At 37.1% G+C, this 23531-nt stretch overlaps 1 pseudogene; it reads right to left on the minus strand.

Annotated features, from left to right (window-relative positions):
* Nucleotides 1-6555: 6555 nt before the first annotated feature.
* On the minus strand, nucleotides 6556-8117 carry LOC114617191 (annotated as a pseudogene).
* Nucleotides 8118-23531: the final 15414 nt, after the last annotated feature.

A 23531-nucleotide genomic window follows, 5' to 3' on the forward strand; every position in this document is an offset into this window, starting at 1 on the left:
TGTGTGTGTGTATGTGTGTGTGTATGTGTGTGTGTATGTGTGTGTGTATGTGTGTGTATGTGTGTGTGTGTGTGTGTATGTGTGTGTGTATGTATGTGTGTGTGTATGTGTATGTGTGTGTGTGTATGTGTGTGTGTGTGCTCACAGTTGTATAGATGCACATGTCAGATGCCATCTATTAACACCCCTTCTACCTTGTTTTTTGAGACAAGAGCCTCTCACTGAATCTGAATATCACCTATTTGGCTACACTGGCTGGCCACACGCCCTGGAGAATCCTCCTGTCTCCCTTTCTCACACTGGGGATACGAGCATGTAGTGTCATGCCTGGTTTTAAACATGAGTGCTTGGATCTGCCCATAGATGGTCCCCATATCTGCACAGCAAGTGCTTTACCCAACTGAGTCATCTCTCCAGCTCCGGAAAGTACTTCTCATTCATGTTGCCCTTTTTAAGTTCAAGTGGCTTTTAGTTGCTCTGAGTCCTTTAAAGTTGTGCTAGCAAACCTTTCAAAGGGGGTATAATACTGAGATAATTTTAACCTTTGGGGGAAAAACGTCAATAATAGGTGGATATCAAAGAGGCTATTTTCTTCTAGTGGATTGTTACCAGTCCTGATATCTGTAGAGACTGACAGAAGTATTTCTAATGGCAAAACAAGTAAGGAGCAATGTTTAAATCACAAATTTTTTCCCAAAAGATAAGTGATTTCTAACAATTATAATTGGTGTTTAAAAAGGTATGATTGGTGCTGTCCAGAGGCTGTCCTCCCCGGCAATGTTCATTCTGAAGTTGGCAGGAGTCTCATTGCCAAATATTTCCAACAGGAGTGAAAGTAAGTGTAAATCCTACAGTTCATAAATGTGAACAGAGATTTAAGGGTAATTTGAGTGGCTGTGCTCTGCTTAGTAGACAAAAAGCCACACTGTTTGAGGAACTCCAATCCCTCTCACTGGCTCTCAGATCCTTCCTGACCTTGGGATTTCCTACTTGTAGACTAAGAGATTACACCTAGACAATTACTATGGCCTTTCCTCAAATCGAAGCCCCTATTGCCTTTCCTTTTCTGAGTGTATTGAACCATCTGTGTAAGAATCTGTTCTGAAAGATGACAGATACTTGTGTTTAAAAAAAAATCAGCCTAAGAATTCCAAAGGCCATTGTTTCCACAGTGAAACTGGAACAAATGTTATTTCTTCCCTTATTACTGTGATTGTTATTAGAAATTCAAGTAATTTAATCACTGGCTTCCTTGGCAAAGACATGCGGACAAGTGAATGTCTTGCAGAACCAAGAGCTTGCATCTTCGTGCAGCTGCTCTCTGTGGTGCAGACACTGTATTCCTGGACTAAATTAGCTCCAGGTCACATTGAAGCTGAGTCTGGAGAGAAGCATCTTGATCCATCTCTGTGCTTGTCAATCACAATATTTAATCAGAAACCATGATATCACATGCCCTCCCCCATCTTCGTTCAGATTGTGACTTTTTTTTTTTTTCAAGAAACTGACTAAGTGATAACAACCAGCAGATGGACTGGAGGGGCAGATGGGCCTTGCTTAGGAAGGCAGCTGAGAAATGATTAAAATCACCAAGGACTACACTCATTATTCCTCCTTTCAAAGGCTGCTAGATTCTTCTTGCTGCAAAATTTAGTTAAAATAGCAAAGCAGACACTCGAAAGCGAGCCCTTGCTGTTATTGTTTCTTTTTTTAATCAGCCAACAATTAAAAGGAAACGAGGCAGCAATGAAAGGTTTTAAATAGAATTTATCCACTTGAAGATTCACAGACTTCCTTAAGATTGTGAGATGCATGAAAAGATGGTTTTAATTATACTACATTTTACCATTACCTCTTTCGACCACCCCTCTTAGGTCATATCTGTCTGTACTGGGATTGAAGCTACAGTGACCAGCTCCATGAATTCAGACATTCCTATTAAAGGGACCAAGCACATCTATAATACTGTCCAATTTATAACACTCAGTATGAAATATTGCAGTTCTTTCTTGTAGCATTGCTCCTTCCTATATTTCTGGGTTGCCTCTTCAGGGAATGCTTTTATAACCAGACTAGTAACTCTAGAGGAAAGCATCTTATCATTTTGCAGCTAACTTTGATTTGTATTCCACAAATTTTTTTCCACTTGGATAATAAGCTTAATTCTAAAAAGCATTTGGTTAGATTACATAAGTTTCTATACTTGAATGTGTGTGTGTGTGTGTGTGTGTGTATGAACATACTACAGTGACTTTGTATAGTTTACACAAGTTTAAATGACCCTCTTATGTTTCCTTTGTTGGGAGCTTGAAGTCAGTATATGTTAGAAGGTTGTCTGAAATCTTTAAGAAGTGGGAAGTCCTAGGATTATTTAATGATATGTCCTTAAAGATGATTAAAGTATTTCTAGTATATTCTTCAGTACATCACACTCAAAAGTAGTAAAAACCTGAGTCTGGCCCAACTGAACTCTCAGTTCTTAGTTTTGTATTTTGGTCTCTTTTTCCCCCCTACATTTATTTTGGTCTCTTTTTCCCCATATTTATCTACCACAACTATCTACCATGAAGTAACAAAGTTGAAGGGAACCCTCACCAGAGCCTGTGCAATGATGCTTTAACTATGAGCCTCTTTGTTTTTTCTTTATAAAGCTAGCTTACATTTCTTATTCACTTGGATTAAAAGAAAATCATAATAAGAAGATATATAAAATAAGTCTCTGGAAGAGTTTAATCAGCCAGGATGGCAAAATAATACCAAGATTTCGCTCTTTTCATCCGCTGAACCTGTGACTATATCTAACATCAAATAATAAACAGGCAATTTTCTGTATGCAATTAGATTGTCCTAATACTCCAATAGGAACAGAGTAGAGGATGGTCACATGGATGCCTGCTATTGTCTATCTCTGGCTTTTTGAGGAGGATGCATTAGAGCGTTGTCTCAGTATTTCAGAATGTCAGCATTGTATATAATTACTCTACTCTAAATAGCCTTAACCCTCTCCTTGCTTCTATCCTATAAGTACCTCACCTACTACTCAACTTATGTCTTAGGTCTCAATTAGCTTTCTCAAAAAAAAATAGAGATATAAATCTAACTATTTTATACTGAACTGGCTTTTGATGGTGTAATAGCATTTTTTAGAATTATCACTACAAAAACATACAAAGCTTGGAGTGATGGTGCACACAGCAATGCCCATGTTTGCAAAGACATAGAATTATGAGTTCAAGTCCCTCTTGAAAAATGTGTCTTAATGTGTCCTTGTCTTAAACAAAACATAATTATAGATTTTATCTATCTATCTATCTATCCATCTATCCATCTATCTATCTATTGATAGATAGATATCTGATTATACAAAGGCTTTAAGTAAAATTTTTGCATCTTTTATTTCATATAGCATAAAATAGCAGAGAAAATAATCACTGATAGTGAATGAAGATGGAGTGAGATCTAATTTTTCATGCTTTATTCCCTGTACATTCTGAAGAACTTACACATACTTCAGGAACCTTTCAAATATCAGAAGTTGGTGACCCATGAATTTCTGTCTTCTGAGACTCTGGCTCTAAACAATAGAGTTCAGTTACAGCTTCTTTTCAAGAATTTAGCATGGAACCTACATGGCTTTAAACTTTACAATTCTTTCTTTAAACCTTACAATTCTTTCTAAATAACCCAACCTTTTCAGACAGAGAAGCAATGATTCTTAGACAAACACAATTATTTCAAGGAGAATTAAGATAGAAAGTCACTAGGGATTTGTATTATGAAAATAGATCGTCTGAGTTTGAATCTTTTTTATTTAAGGAGTATTGAGTAAATTATTTCATTTTCTAAACCTTGCTTTTCTGTTCTACAACCTCAGAGGGTTTTGTTTATTTTTTCATGTGATGTATAAAGAATATCGTATAGTGGAGTTGCTAGCTGAGGGTAGGTACTGGTACCTAGAAACATGTTTTTGTTAATGTGAGAATCCTGTCTACTTCCTCATTCTCTACAGCTATAATGTGCTAACTTCAAAGCAAGGAAGACTAGAAAATGGCCATCTCTCAGTCACAATAGATGCTATATTTTAATTGTTTGTCACATCTCATTCTGCTTTCCTCTCTTCTTGAAAATGTCCAAATCCTTGAAAATTCAGGCCTAGCAGTAGAACAAAGACATGAAAATAAGACCTCAGAGGAACATTCCTGAGTGCTTCTCTGAAATATTGCCCTGCCTGTTAGGCCAAGAAAATCCAATGAAAACTTCCCCAGTTCCCTTCTTACCTGTGTTAAACACTTCTACAGGATGGGGCTATCTTTGCATCAGCTATGTGAACAGAAAACTGTGAAGATCATAAATAAAGCCCGTGATGCTGTACTGCAGAATTAGGTACAGGTGTTCTGAAAGCCACTTTTTCGAGACTTCTCACAAGAGATCTTATTGAATGAACTCTATTAATTTAAACCTATTTTGGTGTTCAGTGTTTTAATTACAAACAATGAAATTAATTTCAATGTAATAAAACTTGTAATGGGTAATAAATAATAGCTACCTTGCAGTGTTTAATGATTTGATTAAATAACAATGGTAACTATTAAAAAAAATGTACTTGATTTTATCCTGTTTATTTCCTAATATTGTCACTCTCACTTGTTAGAGTAAGTTACCTTCTAGACTGAAAATATAGTCAGCTGATTCATAAACCCTATTAATTTTCCTTAGTGAGAGACAGCCCAAACACAACAATCTTTGCTATCCTTAATTAATGTAGTTTGGCTACACTTAATGTAGCCCTAAGAACTACAGCTAGATTGTTAGCATGGTTTAAACTTGCCTGGTTGCTCTAATTCTTTGGTAGGAGATGTGTCTGTGACTCTGTATAGGATTATATAGATGCCAACAGTCTGAGAAGAACAAGTTACAATCTGGTCAGGAGAAGTGAATTCTTGCTATTGATTACCATCCTGACCTGGGATAAAACTGGATACATCTGAAGGCCTATACCTACACTGTCCATCTGCAGTGGACAGCTGACAAAATGTTGACTGACTACTAGTCAATCATGTAGAACATGTGTTAACAATACATATAACCTGAAGTTCTTCAGCTTACTTTATTAATGTATGAAAAGTATACACTATCCTGAAATGATATCTTCTGTGATACCTATAAATTAAGTTTCCTAAATATTGTGTTTAAAGTAATCAAAGTAGAAAGAAAGTTCAAATGAGAAATCAAGAAATGGAAACTAATCTATGTCTAATAACTCAGCTTTGGGCCACTCCCTCAGTAGACCAAATGATGGAGGTATTTTTTAGTAGAAGGCCATTGTCTGTGAGAAACAGGTCACCATGCCAATTTTGTTTGGTGTTATTAATTTTATATCTCTCATTTTTATTGTATCATTTACTCATAATATAGAACTCATATCTTTCACGAACCACCCTCCCCACCCCCTTATACCACAATTCAAGCATGAGTATGTCTGCCTTGAACCTCTGTGATAGCAATGGACATTTAAACCAGAGGTATTTATTTGTCAGTGTGTAGTTATCTCTTCTATGGAAATAGACTATAAATCATGAATTCTGTGTGGATAAACATTTAAGTATATACTTCATGTATATACCATAGTGGTGGTAGGTTTTTCTGTGGCCAGTGCAATTATTTGCAAATTAGCCCTGATGATATAATTGGATTGATAACAAATCTTCCTTTAGGATCCAAGAACTCTATCGACTATTGTGGAGAAAAGAGAGACATATACATGTCCATTCTAAACAGGGGAAATCTGTCCAGATATGTGCATTGCACCATAGTAAGACTAAATTCTACAGTGCAGCCAAAGCCAAAGACAGTAACTGGCATCTACAGTCACCACTGCAGACACTCCATTGGACTCAGAGCCTCTGAGCACTCTAGTTCTGGTGATTTCTTGCTTCTCTGCCCTAAATAACTGCACCATTGATTTAATGTTTTTAGAGGATCAGCAAATCTAGAGTGTAGGTTTTGTTTTGTTGTGTTTTGTTTCTGTTTTCCTTCACATCCAGCCAAGAGTTGGTTTATCAACAATGCAACCATTCATGTTGTTATACTTTGAAAGAGATGACTCATTCCAGCAGTCTGTTGTGATGTAGCCAAGACTACCAGAAACGTTAATGGGAAGGTTTTAGAAGACGTATGAAATATTTGAAAGTGTTACTATTCCCAGTGCCATCGCTCCCACAATGCTTAGCACTTAATTTTGGTGCCATGGAGATGTTCTCAAAGTCTTTTTTTAAAAAGCTATTTAACATGTTTTAATGTTTCTTCACAAATGGTGAAAATACTAAAGTACAGACAAGGAATAATCATAATGTTGTCACCAACATTATACATATGAAGTTATAAATTTAAAAAAATTTCTGGTTTAAAAAATAAATTGGGTCATCAATGTAGCTCTGCTAGTCTCTAGTAGGGCTGGTCTCTGCATTCCTGATGGTGCTCGGTGCTTGCCTTTATCCATTTTCCCAGGCCCTCCACGTCCACCTCTTCTTCCTACCATCTGTTCCATAAAAAAGTTCAGAAGGCTGCCCAGCACCGCCTCGTCTTCCTCCACCAAAGCCACCTCAGTCTATGCCACAGTCCCCTCAGAAGCCTCGTCTGCCACATCCTCCAGGACCACCATGATTCATAGTCCATGAATCTACCTCTTCCTCCTCTTGTGCCACCAGGGCTGCCTCGGCCACAATCACCACCCGGTGTTGGAAAGGGTGAAGGGACGATGCTCTCGGGTTTAGGGGCATTCTGTTCTCCAAGCAAAATTCTAGTTTCCACAGCCTGGATTGAGAAACTGCCAATCTCCAGATCAGTGATGGATATTTCCTCCTCCAGAGGGGTTCCCTCTGGAGATCCACGGCTGTCGGGATCTTCATAGATCCCCGAGGCATCACCTTTAGGCTTTCCTGTCTCCTTATCCAGGTAGATATGGATCCTGGTTTGACAAGTTCTCTTGTTCATCTTGACAACCTCACACTGTTTAAAGAAGTCTGCCAGATCATCCAGAATCACACTGTCATTTAATCCTTGCACATAAATTTCACTGTTGGCAGAGACTTCATCGGGATCTATAGGAAGGCCTAGATCAAGATCTGGTCCTTCATCCATGGGTCCACCAGGCTTATTGAAGCTACCTTCCTCTCCAGCGACCATTCCACTGTGTCCATCTCCCTGCCCAACTCTGCTCTTCCTCCAAAATCAAATCCCCCTCTTCCCCTGCCCCGGTTATCTGGGCCACTCAAGCGCTGGTTCTCTCTTGGTCCAGAAAATTCTTCAGACTCCTGCCCATAAACACTCGTGCTACTGGGGTGGTCCTGTCGGAATGAACTCTGCTGACTGTAGTTGCTGCTCTGTTGGCTATATTAACTTGGAGCCTGGCTTTAGGATCCAGTCTGAGGCGGGTAACTTGTGGGAGGCTGCTGTCCACAGCTGCTTTGTTGACCATAGATACTCTGCTGTCCATAGCTGCTCTGCTGCCCCTAGGTGTTCTGTTGAGAGTAACTGCTCTGATCCTAACTAGTCGGCTGTAAAGAGGAGTATCTGGTAGGAGGATAAGATGAAGGGGTGGTGACTGGCTATATTGGGTAGCTCCCAGGTACCTGGGGATAGCCTGGGTTGGTTATAACCCCCTGTGCTAGATTGAGGTTGACTAGTCTCAGCAGGCTTGTTACTATTCTGTAGTCTTACAGGTGCGGTGGCTGCTGGCTGCTGGCCATAGGCTAGGTAGGCAAGCTGGGTGCCATATGCAGACTGAGCTATGTAAGAGTCCTGCATTGTGGTGAGTGTAGCAGTGGCGATGTCATAAGCACCAGTGCTATATCCTTGGACAGGCTGGCTGTAAGCCTTGGGGCAATTGAAACGATATAACCAGTGGGAGGCTGTCCTTAAGAAGTTACATATGCAGTCTGCTGGTAGGTGGCAGTGGTCTGAGCCTGGGTATAGCTGACATCAGAAGGCTATCCATATGTTCCATAGCTTTGTTGCCCATATGCCTGGGTGGTCTGTGAATATTCTTGAGTTGACTATACAGTGTAAGCACTGTAGCCCTACTGGGCTACAGCTTTGGTATAGGTACTATAATCCATAAGCACTGGTTTCTCTCCTTCCTGGTTCTCTCTGATCTCAAACTCTTAATGGTGAGTGTAACTTGGTGGCATGACCTATAACTATATGGTCTTTCTATGTTCATTCCAGTTCTGAATAAAGGCACAGAGACTTAGAGCTAGTATAGGCTTTGACACTATAGCTGAATAGATTCTCAGCTGTTTTAACCTGACAAAACTGGACTGGCCTATGTCCTCCCATCTGGCTCATTAGTGACCTCTCATTCAGTCAGTCCTAAGTCTGCTTCCTCCTTGTCAAATGTCCCATGCCTCACTCTCAGAGTTCCCCCTCTCTCTGCCCAGAAGTACTACATCTTCCTTTTCTGCTTTGCTACTGGTCATCAGATTTTTATTAAGACCAATCAGAAGATGAGATAGAGAGTGTTTACAAAATATGGTGCAGGTGCTGAGCAATTGAAATAACACACACACAAACACACACACATATGCTTTCATAAATACATACACACACATATCTATACACACATACAAACAAACACACATATATATGCACATATATACACTTATACACAAACATACATACATACATACATGTATGAAGTTGTATATCTATAGAAAAATCAATAATCCACAAATGACAAATAGCATGCTATATTAATATTTTTGAGTCTTGCTTATTTTTCTGATGACCACTTTTCCCCAGAAAGTGGCTGAAAAGTGAATAAAGCCATATAAATTAGAAGTAATAAAGCAATAAAGGTACTTCTGTCATTAATATTTGCCAATGGTAGAAATATACAAATATTTCTCATTTCAAATCTTAAAATCTTTCTTGTGGACTAACTCTAAATTAGCAAAATAATAAACATTGACAAAAGTTAATGCAAGACAAGAAACAAGAGTTAAAACACATGAATGTGGATTATAACTACTAAATATTTAAATGTTTCCACATGGAAGTACTGTGGGCCCAATTATGAGTTTGATCTCACTTGGTTACACAATGGAAACACAATGGCATTAACGTATAAGTCTGGTGGATCCAGACCTGTGAGGAACCCTTACTTTAAGCCTGTTGAAAATCTTTCCTTCAAACAGCACAGTTCTTTTAAGTCTTGTGATACTTTTTCAAATTACATAGTAAGCCATCTTTTCCTAATTTATCAGTACACATTTTCTCCTTGTAAATATGTAGATATATATATTATACAGCTATATATGTGATAAATTATATATATGATTTTATGATTTTATATATATATAATTTATCAGATAGATAGATAGATAGATAGATAGATAGATAGTCTTCAGACTACTGATGGACTACCAACACTCATCTCAAGTTCTATCCCACTAATTTCTTCTCATCACATATGCTAGCTGCATGGCATTTTGGACAGTATTATTTTGGAATTCAATGTGATACAAACCTATTTTCCAAAGAATTGAGGCATGGGAGAAAAAGAACAAAAGTCTGAAGCTCACCACATAAATCAGAAACTACTTCACATTGTAACTATGATACATAGAATTGAAAACATCAGTCAGGGAAAGTTTGAAGAGCTGAGGGCACTGGGTTAGACATAAATTAAAAGCAACTTTGATAAATAAATGCTTTGCCCAAAAAGTGTATTTGTTTTATGTTTTCACATTTAGTATTTCAAAACCATATATATCACCAAAAAGCAATCATGACATTGAAAAATCATGATATGACAGACACATGGTTGCCATGGTCTGCAACAGCTCAGAGGCGCTATTTTCATCCGGCTAATGGATAGTTTATATGTATCAAATATTAATGTCAGTTTCTTAACACTCATGGTCTGTACCACTGTTTATTTCTTTCTTAAGAAACAGAGTACTTAAGACTCTGACATAGCCTGAAACTTGTGTCAACTCTTTACCTCATCTCCTGAAGATAGACATGGACCACCATGAACATCTATAAGAAAGTGCTTCATTTTGATTGGATGGTTTGATTTTTGTTTAGTTGTTTAAAATTAACTTAGTTCTTTGATAATTTTATACACGTATTTACATAGTGTATTCTGGTTGTTATCTTACCTTGTTCTGTTGCCTTCATACCCCAATCAACTTCTACTTCCTTCCTAACAGTACCTTTCCCAGATTCATGACTGTTGGTTTTGTTTTGTCATGATGTATATAAGGCTTGGCTTTTCTTTTTCCTTCCCTTCCCTTCCCTTCCCTTCCCTTCCCTTTCCCTTCCTTTTTTCTTCTCTTTTGTTCTGCTCTTTTCTTCCCCTCTTCCTTTCTTTTTATCCTATTCTTATTATTTTTATTCTCAGCATTGAAGTTAAAAGTCTTGGCTTCACTCATGAGATATAAGCTTTCTGCCTATGAAACCTTAATTTTCTTTTAATTTCTCACTTTGTCTTTTTTTCTCTCCTTTATCATAACATCCCACTAAAGGTTGTCCAATATTCTAGTCTCCAGTCGATTTAAATATTTTGGCTTTGCAGTTAATTACTTGAAAATGTCACATGAACAGGCTGGAGAGATAGCCAAGTATTTGAAAGTGCTGATCTTTCAGAGGATCCAAGTTTGAGTTTGTTTCACAGTACCCATATCAAGCAACTCAAAACCACCTTTACTTCTGCTCTAGAAGATCGGATATGCTCTCCTGGACTCCTAGTCAACTGCATAGACATGCTCATGCACACACTCATTCACACATATATACACATAAGAAATAATATATCAAATCTTAAAAAGAAAATGTCATGTCAATTTACTGAGGGAATAATTTAGACCAAAAGTGTAGACGCAAACATGTTAAGTGAAACAACATAATATTTATAGTTTCACCAAAGGTCATGCATAATATAGTTTTCAACTCCTTTTACATTTTGATCGCACATTTAGACTTTCTGAATCTGCTGATTCTGAGTCTAAAGATGAGACATAATCCTAAGGAGCTCTGTCTACAACAGCCTCTGAAGCACAGATTGATTTCATTACAACTATCTAAAGAACATGTGTACAGAGTTAGAAGATCCATGATCTGCATGGGAAATGTTTTCTTACCAGAGTAGCAGGCACATTTCACCTGGCTGATTTTTTATGAGTAGCATAGCAGGAGCAGGAACAACCAGTGTGATGAGTAGCAATGAAGCCCCTACCTCCTTTCCTCGTGAAAGAAAGCTAACTGTCTAAAGTGAGACAGACCTTACGCCATTCTCACAAATGCAGATAATACATGGTGATCATGTTCATTCCTTTTGTTCTTTCATATCTCCACACCATCTTCCTTTTCCTCACCTTAACACCCCTAACACTCTCCTTTCCTTCTTAGATTATGCATATGAGACTAATAATAAACAATAGCTATTTTTCTAATTATAGCACCAAAATACTGGACATTAAGAATATAAGATGAGGAAGGATATGTTTTAGTCATGGTTTCAGAAAGCAGAGTTAATGGCTATTTACACTGAGCTTCTAAGGCTGTGGTAAGCCAGAACATAACAGTAGAAGAAACACATGTAGAACAACACCATAACTTTGTAAGTCACACCTTCACTATTAAGCATCCCAGAATCTCCCAAAAGAATCCTACCACTTAGGGACCAAGCATTTAACATGTGACTTTGTGGGACAGTTACAGTGGGACACAAGATTCATCCCCAAAACTACATTTAGTTCTTGAGTTTTTGAGACTGGTACTGTGTAGTTTCCAACTCATTCCACAAATAAAAATTTGTCATGAGATTTGAACCCCGTTTTTTGGTCAATAAAGTAACAGTACTATCTTGAATTCTATCTGATGCAAAGTTATTAACTAAATAAAAAGCATTCACTTTACCATAGTGTAGTGGCAACTTGCTAATGGCTCAAGCTATGGAATCAAAGTGCAAGAGTATTGGCATCTTATCTACTATTAATCCTCTGTTTTGTTTGCTGGATAGTAGCTATAAGAATAAGACATATTTGCATTTAATATGTTTTAATAAGTCAGAAATTCAAGTATATATTCAAATTCCATTCCTTAAACAATGTAAAAAAGTACAAAAATATACAAAAACTATATAGAGTAGCTTCAATGGGCATTAAACAGGGATATCTTTGAACAATGTTTCTCATGTCCTTCATTGGTAGCTCCTAATAATAATAATATCTAGATGCACATGATAATCTGTTACAAAGAAAATACCAAAACCAAAACCAGGAAGAAATCAAGTTGGCTGGATGTGGATGCCAGCAAAAGGAGGTTGGTAGAGAAACCTTTTTTGCTTATTTGGCATGAATCACACTGAAACAAAGGAAGTAATAAAAGTCACAATGAGAAACATTTAATGAAATGAAACTTTACATAAGCAATATAAATATTGCTTAAATAATGCATAAACTTTTAATGTTTAGCTGTAATTTTAGTAAGGCAAGAGAATGTTCAAATTTGTGGAGGTGCCTTGATTTTACTGTCATAGGAAGGAAGGGTGAAATATGAGGCACAGAAAGGCCCTTCGTAAACATCTTTGCAGTTTCAAACACACTAATGTGAAGGAGTCATCTAAACACACCTAAGAAAGGCTTGAGAAAATCAACTTTACTTTAAAAAAAGGGGGGGTGTGGAACATTGAAATACCATTTTCACTCTTCATTCATTCATTCATTCACTCATTCATTTTCTATTAATCTTTGGTTGGAGAAATCACTCTATCCTCACCATCAGCACCATAGTCAGTACTACAATGTCTTCAAGTTCCCACTGGATTTAAAGAAGCAAAGGCTCAAAGAGGTCATGGTTTGACTTCTGTTATTCTAAAATTAATTAATTTACATGTTGAATACACGTAATATTTGTTCAGGTTTATGAAGTATATTTCGATTCATGAGCTTGAAGTGATTAGTATATCCAACAGCTTAAGTTTTTTGTCCCTTGTAATGATGACATTAAACATCTTCTCTTCTAAATTTTTGAGATACACTATATCCAACAGTTTACCCCACTCTGCCGCAAACCATCAGAAGAATTGTTTCTACCAAGCTGTAGCATACTGTATCTGTGACCCATATGACCTCATCTTCCATCCATTGTGCCCAGCCTCTACTGAGCATATTCCATTTTTAACTTCTGTCAGAGAAACCATTTTCAGATTCCACATACAAAAGAAACATGCTTGTATGTTAGTGTGTTCTTGATTTCATTTAGTTTAGTGTCCTGGGTCCATAAGTGTCACAACGAACAGTGGTTTACGGTTTCTAATGGGAAAATAATGTTGTGTTGTAGTTGAATACCTTATTTTTTATTGCTCCATCAGTGGTTTATCCCATATCCTGCTATGAATGATTCTTCAATAAACATGGAAGTATAGGGTTTTTTTTTAAACATGTTGATTTGAGTTTCTTTGGTTATACACCTAGTATTTGGATTGTTAGATAAATGGTGGTTCTATTTCATTTTTTTTGAAATACCCACACTAATTTGTATAATAACTATATTAATTTTTGCTCCAGTGTGAATAGTGTATTTACATTATGATGTTGTGAAATGAATAATGTAAAAAAGAGACAAGCTTTCTTCCATATCATCACAGACTTATGACATCTTTTAAAAATCTTGTTTTTAGAAATGTCATTCTAACTGCTATGATTGACTTTGATTTGAATTTCTCAAAGAATTAGAGATGCACAGGATTTTCTCGTCTGTTGGCCACATGCATATCTTCTGGGAAATATCTATTCAGATTGTTTACCCACCATCTCATGAACTCTCCAGCAAAATTTTCAATAGAAAGCAAAAAAGAATTAAAGAAGCGAGACCAGCATTGGTCCTTGTGGAGCTCACACTCTTCCACACACCTGCCTCCAGCAGAACATAGAGAAGGTAGGCACATTTGTCATGATAACAGGACATATTCTAGAAACACCTTCTTCTTAGTCTAAGCATATTTCCCATGTAAGATCAAGGTCAATGGTTAGTGTGCCCTGGGCATATCCTTGTTTGCTCTATCTTGTTTTAGAAAATAATAGGTAGCTTATTCTGGAGCCAAATCTGAGAGAACACAAAATTAGATTTTCACTGAATACCATATCCCAATTAGGTAATAATTTCAAAAATATTTTGTAGTAACAGAACAAAGAGCTTAGATATACGCATAAGTTTAGTACATTGTCGGGTACATCAGGTAGTAAGTTACAGAAAAGAAGAACGACTTCATTAAAAGTCCTGATGTAAAATCAGGTCATTTGCTATTTTTTGCTATTGTGATTTTCAAGTGCCTTATAGATTCTAGGAAATAATCCCTTATAAAATCTATAACTTCTTTTTCTCTCACAGTAGGGTGGCTCTGAGCTAAGATTGTTCCCCTTCTCAAGCAGAAGTCTTTTATTTAGAGGTAATTTTATTTATCAAATTTATTTATTTTTCTGTGTTTTTGAGTTCCTATGAAGAAAGTCTTTGCTGGTGGCACCATCCTGAAATATCCACCATGTTTGCCAATAGCAGCTACACAATTATGGTTTGTAGAGAAGAAGGGCATGTGTTTTTTCTTTTGGTTTTTGTGGCCCTGGGTACCCAACTATTTGTTGAAAAAATTTGAGGAATATGTTGAGGAATTACAGAGAAAACAGCTTTTTTGTGAAGGATAAGTACCAGTCTAGATAAAACAGTTTCAAAATCTAAAAACCAACAAGAAGATCTTTCTAGAAGAAAAACTATGGCCAGGGAGCCATAACACACTGAATGAAGCACACTGAATGAAGACATTGGGAGCAGGATGTTTGCTGGAAGCCCAGGACTGGTCACACTTGAAAGAACTCAATGGTCAGTCTAGCATCTTCATTTAAATGAAAACCAAGATAATCACAGCTATTCCAGTCTCTATGAGTTACATCCAAATCTAGGTGAGAGACATGCCTGTTCTGAGCTGGAATTGAAAAATAATAAGGATAAATTATTCCAATGAATTCCTGAAGTTACTTATTAATTATAGAAATACAATTAAAAACAAAAATGTCCCAAACTGGAAAGGTTTGCCAAAAGGCTAGTAGAAAATGAGAGAGTTTTATTCAAATTCAACCAGCATAGGATGTTCGTTGTAGAAAGGTTACTTCTATCAGAGATAGAAGACATAGGAAGAAATCTTACTCTGAGTCAGCCCATCACCAGCATCTCCAAATAGACAGTAATTGGTTATTAAGTAACAGGACTTGACAGCATCATTTATTCATGGAATTTATCCTAAATTCACCTATTAATTAGAGTGACCATCTATGTTATCTAATTGATTTTCTACAAAGAAAAAATTAAACTCATATCTTTTGCCAAAAGGTGATTTTTGCAGCCAGGAGCCAGTATTGATTAAGGAAAGCATCCCCCAAGCCAGTGGGGTATGGGGAGAGATGTCTCCCCATGGTTACAATTCTAACAAATGGTTCCCAAGTCTCTACAAAGACATACCTGAGTCATTATGTTGACTGAAGGCTGATACATTTGAAGTGGTATAGAGAAATAGGTTACGAGATTTTTTAAGTAAATGTTTTAGTAGGGCACAGTGATGCTTACCTGCAATCTTTGCAGTTGAAAAGTGGAGGCAAGAGGGTTAGGACTTTTGAGGCTAGTCTGTTCAACATGAGATCTTATCTCAAAACTCAAAAACCAAACAAAAAAAAATCTCTTACTATTGAAATAAATGTCCCAGTTGAGCATTCTGTCACATATCTAAGACACAATCTCTTGGAACACAGAATAATCAGGAACTCAAGGTCAATATTGCTAAAAAGAAAGTTTAGGCCAGCCTAGGCTCCATGAGACACTACCTATATTCATAAATAAACAAGTAAAACCAGTAAATTAATTATAAGCTTGACAAAACAAGCAAACACAAAACTTCTCTTACAAATTAAAATAAATATTTTAACAAGAAAGATGGAGGAGATTTTGTCTTATATTCCACACCCCATATTCTTGAAGTCTGAGACTAAGGGCTGGTGGGTATGAGAACATGCTCTCATTGTGATAGCAACGAGCTTCTGGGACAGTGAAGACACAATGATCAGCTGGTAATGCTTGGTTAGTGAAGTGTTTAAGAAAAAGTTTGACGAAGAGAGTCTGAAAGGAGATCCCATGCAAGGCTGAATAATGTTGCCCCTACATGAGTTATTAAACAAAAAATGTTTACTTGGAACTAAATAAGAATGAAAACACATGACTCGATGTCTGGAACACATTAAATGCAGTAGTATGAAGGAAATCTATAGCTCTACATGCTTGCAATAAAAAAAAGAACAGAAAAAAACACAAATAAATGATTTGATGATGTAACTCAAAATACTTGGAAAAACAGAAACAAACCAAATCTAAACTCAACTGGTAGTGAGAAATAATAAAAATCAGACCATAAATCAATGAAATAGAAACAAGCAAACAAAGAAAAATACAAAAAATGAGCTAATCTAACAACTGTTTGGTTTTTTTTTTTTGGAAGATAAATAATTTTGACAGACATTTGGCCTAAATAAATAACATGAAAAAAAGAAATAACCCAAATTAATAGAATCAAAGGTGAGTAGAGAAACATTACAACAGATACCAAAGAACTCCAGAATATTATAAGGGAATACTTTAAACACCTGTGTTCCTTTTAGTTGGAATCCCTTTACAACGGGATTAGTTTCTAGACTCAGCCAAAAACACCAAAATTAAACCAAGAAGAGTCAACAGCCTAAATAGACCCATAACAAATGAGAAGACTCAAACAGTGATAAAAACTTCCAGCCAAAAATAAATGCAATGGCCAGATGGAGCCACAGCAGAATTCTACCAGACATTTGAAGAAGTCAATCCTTCTTAAACTTCAAAAATACTGAAACAGAAGGAGCCCTCCCAAACTCATCCATAGAAGCCAGTATCACTCTAATATCCAAACCAGATAAAGACACAGCGATAGGAAAAGAAAAGAAGAGAAGCAAGGAAGGAATGAAGGAACGAAGGAAGGAAGGAAGTATCCACCAATATCCCTGATGGACATATTCTCAAAAATACTCAATAAAATCATTAAAAATAGAATAGCAGATATATATCAAAAAAGTATTATACACCATGGCCAAGTTTGCTTTATCCACAAAGTTCAGGAATCCACAAGTCAATAAGTATAGCTAACATAATAAATGTGCTTAAACAAAAAAATCATGTGATTATCTTGGTAGATGCAGGAAAATCCTTTGACAAAATCCAACATGTCTTCATGGCAAATGTTTGGAGAATGTAGGGCTAGAGGGAACACACAACACAGGAAATGCTATATATAAGGAACACAATATTATTCTTAATGGATAAAAACTTGAAGAAAACTTACTGATGAATAAGAAGTGACTTCCACAAACAAAACATTTTTTGTATACCAACAGCAAATATACAGAGAATGAGACCACACATACACTCCCAATCACAATGGCCTTAAATAAAGAAAATACAAATCTAAGAGTAACTCTAACCAAGTAAATAAAGAATCTCTACAGTGAAACTTTAAACCCCTAAAGAAACGTATAGAGAAAGATACTAGAAAATGGGAAGACATCATAAACGTATGGATTGGTACAATTAACCTTATTAAAATTAACCATTTTACTAAAATATGTTTATATATTCAATTCAATCCAAATCAAAATTCCCATGTTTTTCTTCCTGGAAATAGAAGAAAAACTATCCTAAAATTATGCAAACATATATGCATATTCACACATGCACACACATGTCACCAAACAAATAAGAAACAAAACTAAGTAATGAAAAAAATGGAATAGGGACTTCCAGTCTGGGCCCGAGCATAGAGCAGGTCTCAGGCTGCCGCTCTGTACCCAACCTCAGAAAACCAAGAGAAAGAGGGCCTCCCAGGAACTTTAACTCAGGCAGCATCCCAGGTAAGGAAACAGCAACACTTGTCCCAAACAGGGGGTAACGGGGACCCAGTGGGACCCAGGAATTCACTCCTGGCAGGGAGCACGGGTTCCTTCCAGTCTGGGCCTGAGCACTCGGCAGATCCCAGGAGACAGCTCTGCACCCAATCTCACAGAACCCAGAGGATGCTGGTATCTCAGGAGCTCTAACCTAAGCAGTATCTTAGGCAAGGTGGCTGTAACACCTGCTCCAAACCCCAGCGGCAAAACCCATCCCAAACAGTTCTGACACAACCTAGATAATAGGAAAGACAGGCTCCAGTCAGAGATAGCACAGATAGTACAAAGGAGATCCAGATGGCGAAAGACAAGCACAAGAATATAAACATCAGCAACCCAAGGTACTTGCCATCATCAGACACTAGTTCTCTCATATTAGAAAGTTCTGAACTCCCCATATCACCAGGAAAACCAGATCTAAAATCACTTCTAATGATGATGATAGAGGACTTTAAGAAGGACATAAATAACATTATCAAAAAACTTGAGGAGAACACAGGTAAACAGGAAGAAGCCTTTAAAGAAACACAAAAATCCCTTAAAGAAGTACAAGAAAACACAAACAAACAGATGAAGGAATTGAACAAAACCATTCAGGACATAAAAATGGAAGTAGAAGCAATAAAGAAATCACAAAGGGAGACTACCCTGGAGATAGAAAACTTAAGAAAGATATCAGGAGTCATAGACACAAGCATCACCAACAGAATACAAGAGATAGAAGAAAGAATCTCAGTTGCAGAAGATACCATAGAAAATATTGACACAACTGTCAAAGAAAACGCAAAATGCAAAAAGTTCTTAACACAAAACATCCAGGAAATCCAGGACACAGTGAGAAGACCAAACATAAGGATAATAGGTATAGAAGAGAGTAAAGATTCCCAACTTAAAGGGCCAATAAATATCTTCAACAAAATTATAGAAGAAAACTTCCCTAACCTAAGGAATGAGATATTGATAGTCATACAAGAAGCCTACAGAATGCCAAACAGACTAGATCAAAAAGAAATACTTCCCGTCACATAATAATCAAGACACAACATGGACAAAACAAAGAAAGAATTTTAAAAGCAGTAAGGGAAAAAGGCCAAGTAACATATAAAGGCAAACCTATCAGAATTACACCTGACTTCTCACCAGATACTATAAAAGCCAGAAGATCCTGGACAAATGTCATACAGACCCTAAGAGAACATAAATGCCAGCCCAGGCTACTATACCCAGCAAAACTCTCAATTGCCATAGACGGAGAAACCAAGATATTCCACAACAAAACAGAATTTACACAGTATCTTTCCACAAATCCAGCACTACAAAGAATAATAGCAGGAAAGCTCCAATACAAGGAGGGCAATCATACCCTAGAAAGAACAAGAAAATAATCCTCTTCCATCAAACCCAAAAGAAGATAACCACACAAACGATATCTCCACTATTAGCAAAAATGACAGGAAGCAACAACACCCTCTCCTTAATATCTCTTAACATCAATGGACTCAATTCCCCAATAAAAAGGGATAGGCTAACGGACTGGATACGCAAACAGGACCCAGCTTTTTGCTGCATACAGGAAACCCACCTCAGCCATAAAAGACAGACACTACCTTAGAGTAAAAGATTGGAAAACAATTTTTCAAGCAAATGGCCCTAAGAAACAAGCTGGAGTAGCCATTCTAATATCGAATAATATCGACTTTCAACTTAAAGCTATCAAAAAGGATAAGAAAGATCATTTCATACTTGTCGAAGGAAAAGTCAACCAACATGAACTCTCAATTCTTAATATTTATGCGCCAAATGCAAAAACACCCGCCTTCATAAAAGAAACCTTAGTAAAGCTCAAAGCACACATTGCACCTCACACAATAATACTGGGAGACTTCAACACCCCACTCTCAGCAATGGATAGGTCATGGAAACAGAAACTAAACAGAGATACAGTGAAACTAACAGAAGTTATGAAACAAATGGACCTAACAGATATCTATAGAACATTTCACCCTAAAGCAAAAGAATATACATTTTTCTCAGCACCTCATGGTGCCTTCTCCAAAATATGATTGGGCACAAGACAGGCCTCAACAGATACAAAAAAAAAAAATTGAAATAATCCCCTGCGTCCTATCAGATCACCATGGTCTAAGGCTGGTCTTCAATAATGACAAAGACAATGAAAAGCCCACATTCACATGGAAACTGAACAACACCCTACTCATTGATAATCTGGTCAGGGAAGAAATAAAGAAAGAAATTAAAAACTTTTTAGAATTTAATGAAAATGATGACACATCATACCAAAACCTATGGGATACAATGAAAGCAGTGCTAAGAGGAAAATTCATAGTTCGAAGTGCCTACAAAAAGAAACTGGAGGGAGCTAACACTAGCAACTTGACAATGCACCTGAAAGCCCTAGAACAAAAAGAAGCTAATACACCCAAGAGGAGTAGATGGCAGGAAATAATCAAACTCAGGGCTGAAATCAACCAAATAGAAACAAAAAGAACTATCCAAAGAATCAATAAAACCAAGAGCTGGTTCTTAGAGAAAATCAACAAGATAGATAAACTCTTAGCTAGACTAATCAGAGGGCAGAGAGACAGTATCCAAATTAATAAAATAAGAACTTGAAAGAGTGACATAACAACAGAAACCAAGGAAATTAAAAAAAATCATCAGATCCTACTACAAAAGCCTATACTCAACAAAATGGGAAAATCTGGATGAAAAGACCAATTTTCTAGACAAACACCAGTTACCAATGTTAAATCAGGATCAGATAAACCATCTAAACAGTCCCATAACCCCAAAAGAAATAGAAGCAGTCATTAAAAGTCTCCCCACAAAGAAAAGTCCGGGACCAGATGATTTTAGTGCAGAATTCTATCAGATCTTCAAGGAAGACCTAATACCAATTCTCTTCAAACTATTCCACAAAATAGAAACAGAAGTAACACTACCCCATTCGTTCTATGAAGACACAATTACACTCATACTTAAACCACACAAAGACCCAACAAAGAAAGAGAATTTCAGACCAATCTCTCTTATGAACATTGATGCAAAATTACTCAATAAAATTCTAGCAAACCGAATCCAAGAACACATCAAAACAATTATCCATCAAGATCAAGCTGGCTTTATCCCGGGAATGCAGGGTTGGTTCAATATATGGAAATCCATCAATGTAATCCACTATATAAACAAACACAAAGAAAAAAAACCACATGATCATCTCACTAGATGCTGAGAAAGTATTTGACAAAATTCAACACCCCTTCATGATAAAAGTCTCGGAAAGATCAGGAATTCAAGGTCCATACCTAAACATAGTAAAAGCAATAAACAGCAAGCCAGTAGCCAGCATCAAACTAAATGGAGAGAAACTTGAAGCAATCCCACTAAAATCAGGGACTAGGCAAAGCTGCCCACTCTCCTCCTACCTATTCAATATAGTACTGGAAGTCCTAGCCAGAGCAATTAGGCAACACAAGGAGGTCAAAGGGATACAAATTGGAAAGGAAGAAGTCAAAAATCTCACTATTTGCAGATGATATGATAGTATACTTAAGTGACCCCAAAACGTCCACCAGAAAACTCCTAAACCTGATAAACAACTTTAACAAAGTGGCTGGATATAAAATTAACTCAAGCAAATCAGTAGCCTTCCTCTACTCAAAAGATAAACTGGCTGAGAAAGAAATTAGGGAAATGACACCCTTCACAATAGTCACAGATAATATAAAATACCTTGGTTGGAACCTAACCAAGCAAGTAAAAGACTTGTATGACAAGAACTTCAAGCCCCTGAAGAAAAAAATTGAAGCAGATCTCAGAAGATGGAAAGATCTCCCATGCTCATGGATTGGAAGGATTAATATAGTAAAAATGGCTATTTTGCCAAAAGCCATCTACAGATTTAATGCAATCCCCATCAAAATTCCCACTCAATTCTTCACAGAGATATAAAAAGCAATCTTAAAATTCCTTTGGAATAAGAAAAAACCCAGGATAGTGAAAACTACTCTCAGCAATAAAAGAATTTCTGGGGGAATCACCATCCCTGACTTCAAGCTGTACTACAAAGCAATAGTGGCAAAAAGTGTGTGGTATTGGAACAGAGACAGTCAGAAGGATCAATGGAATAGAATAGAAGACCCAGAAATGAACCCCATACCTATGGTCACTTGATCTTTGACAAAGGAGCTAAAACCATCCAGTGGAAAAAACACAGCATTTTCAACAAATGGTGCGGGTCCAACTGGAGGTCAGCATGTAGAAGAATGCAAATTGATCCATACTCATCTCCTTGTACAAAGCTCAATTCCAAGTGTATCAAGGACCTCCACCTAAAACTGGCTACACTGAAACAAATAGAAGAGAAACTGGGGAAAAGCCTGGAACACATGGGCACAAGAGAAAAGTTCCTGAACAGAACACCAATGGCTTGTGCTCTAAGACCAAGAATTGACAAATGGGACCTCATAAAACTGCAAAGCTTCTGTAAAGCAAAGGACACAGTCAATAGGACAAAGCAGCAACCAATAGATTGGGAAAAGATCTTCACCAACCCTACATCTGATAAAGGGCTAATATCCAAGGTATACAAAGAACTGAAGAAATTAGACTCTAGACCATCAAAGAACCCTATTAAAAAATGGAGCACAGATCTGAACAAAGAATTCTCAACTGAGGAAGCTCGAATGGCTGAGAAGCACCTAAAGATGTGTTCAGCACCCCAATCATCAGGGTAATGCAAATGAATACAACACTGAGATTCCACCTCACACCAGTCAGAATGGCTAAGATCAAAAACACAGGTGACAGCAGATGTTGGTGAGGATGTGGAGAAAGAGGAACACTCCTCTACAGTTGGCAAGATTTTAAACTGGTACAACCACTATGGAAAGCAGTCTGGCGATATCTCAGAAAATCTAATGTAGTATTACCTGAGGACCCAGCTATACTACTCCTGGACATATACCCAAAAGATGTTTCAACATGTAACAGTGACACATGCTCCACTATGTTCATAGCAGCCTTATTTATAATAGCCAGAAGTTGGAAAGAACCCAGATGCCCTTCAACAGAAGAATGGATGCAGAAATTGTGGTACATGTATACTATGGAGTACTACTCAGCTATTAAAAGCAATGAGTTCATGAAATTCTTAGGCAAATGGATGGAGCTGGAAAATATCATCTTGAGTGAGGTGACCCAATCTCAAAAGAACATACATGATGTGCAATCAATGATAAGTGGATATTAGCCCAAAAGCTCACAATTTCTAAGACACAACGCATAGACCACATGAAACTCAAGGAAGAAGAAAGAAGACCTAAGTGTGGGTGCTTTGGTCCTTTCTAGAAGGAGTATCAAAAGTTTCAACCAGAGCTCCCAAAATCTAAACAGCCAGCCAGAGAGCACAAAGGGAGGGACTCATGTCTCCACCTGTATAGGCAATTGAGGGTGACTTTGTCAGACATCAGTGGAAGTGGAGAGCCATGGTCC

This window comes from Grammomys surdaster, unplaced genomic scaffold (assembly GCF_004785775.1).
Source record: "Grammomys surdaster isolate TR1022 unplaced genomic scaffold, NIH_TR_1.0 135, whole genome shotgun sequence".
Classification (NCBI taxonomy): domain Eukaryota; kingdom Metazoa; phylum Chordata; class Mammalia; order Rodentia; family Muridae; genus Grammomys; species Grammomys surdaster.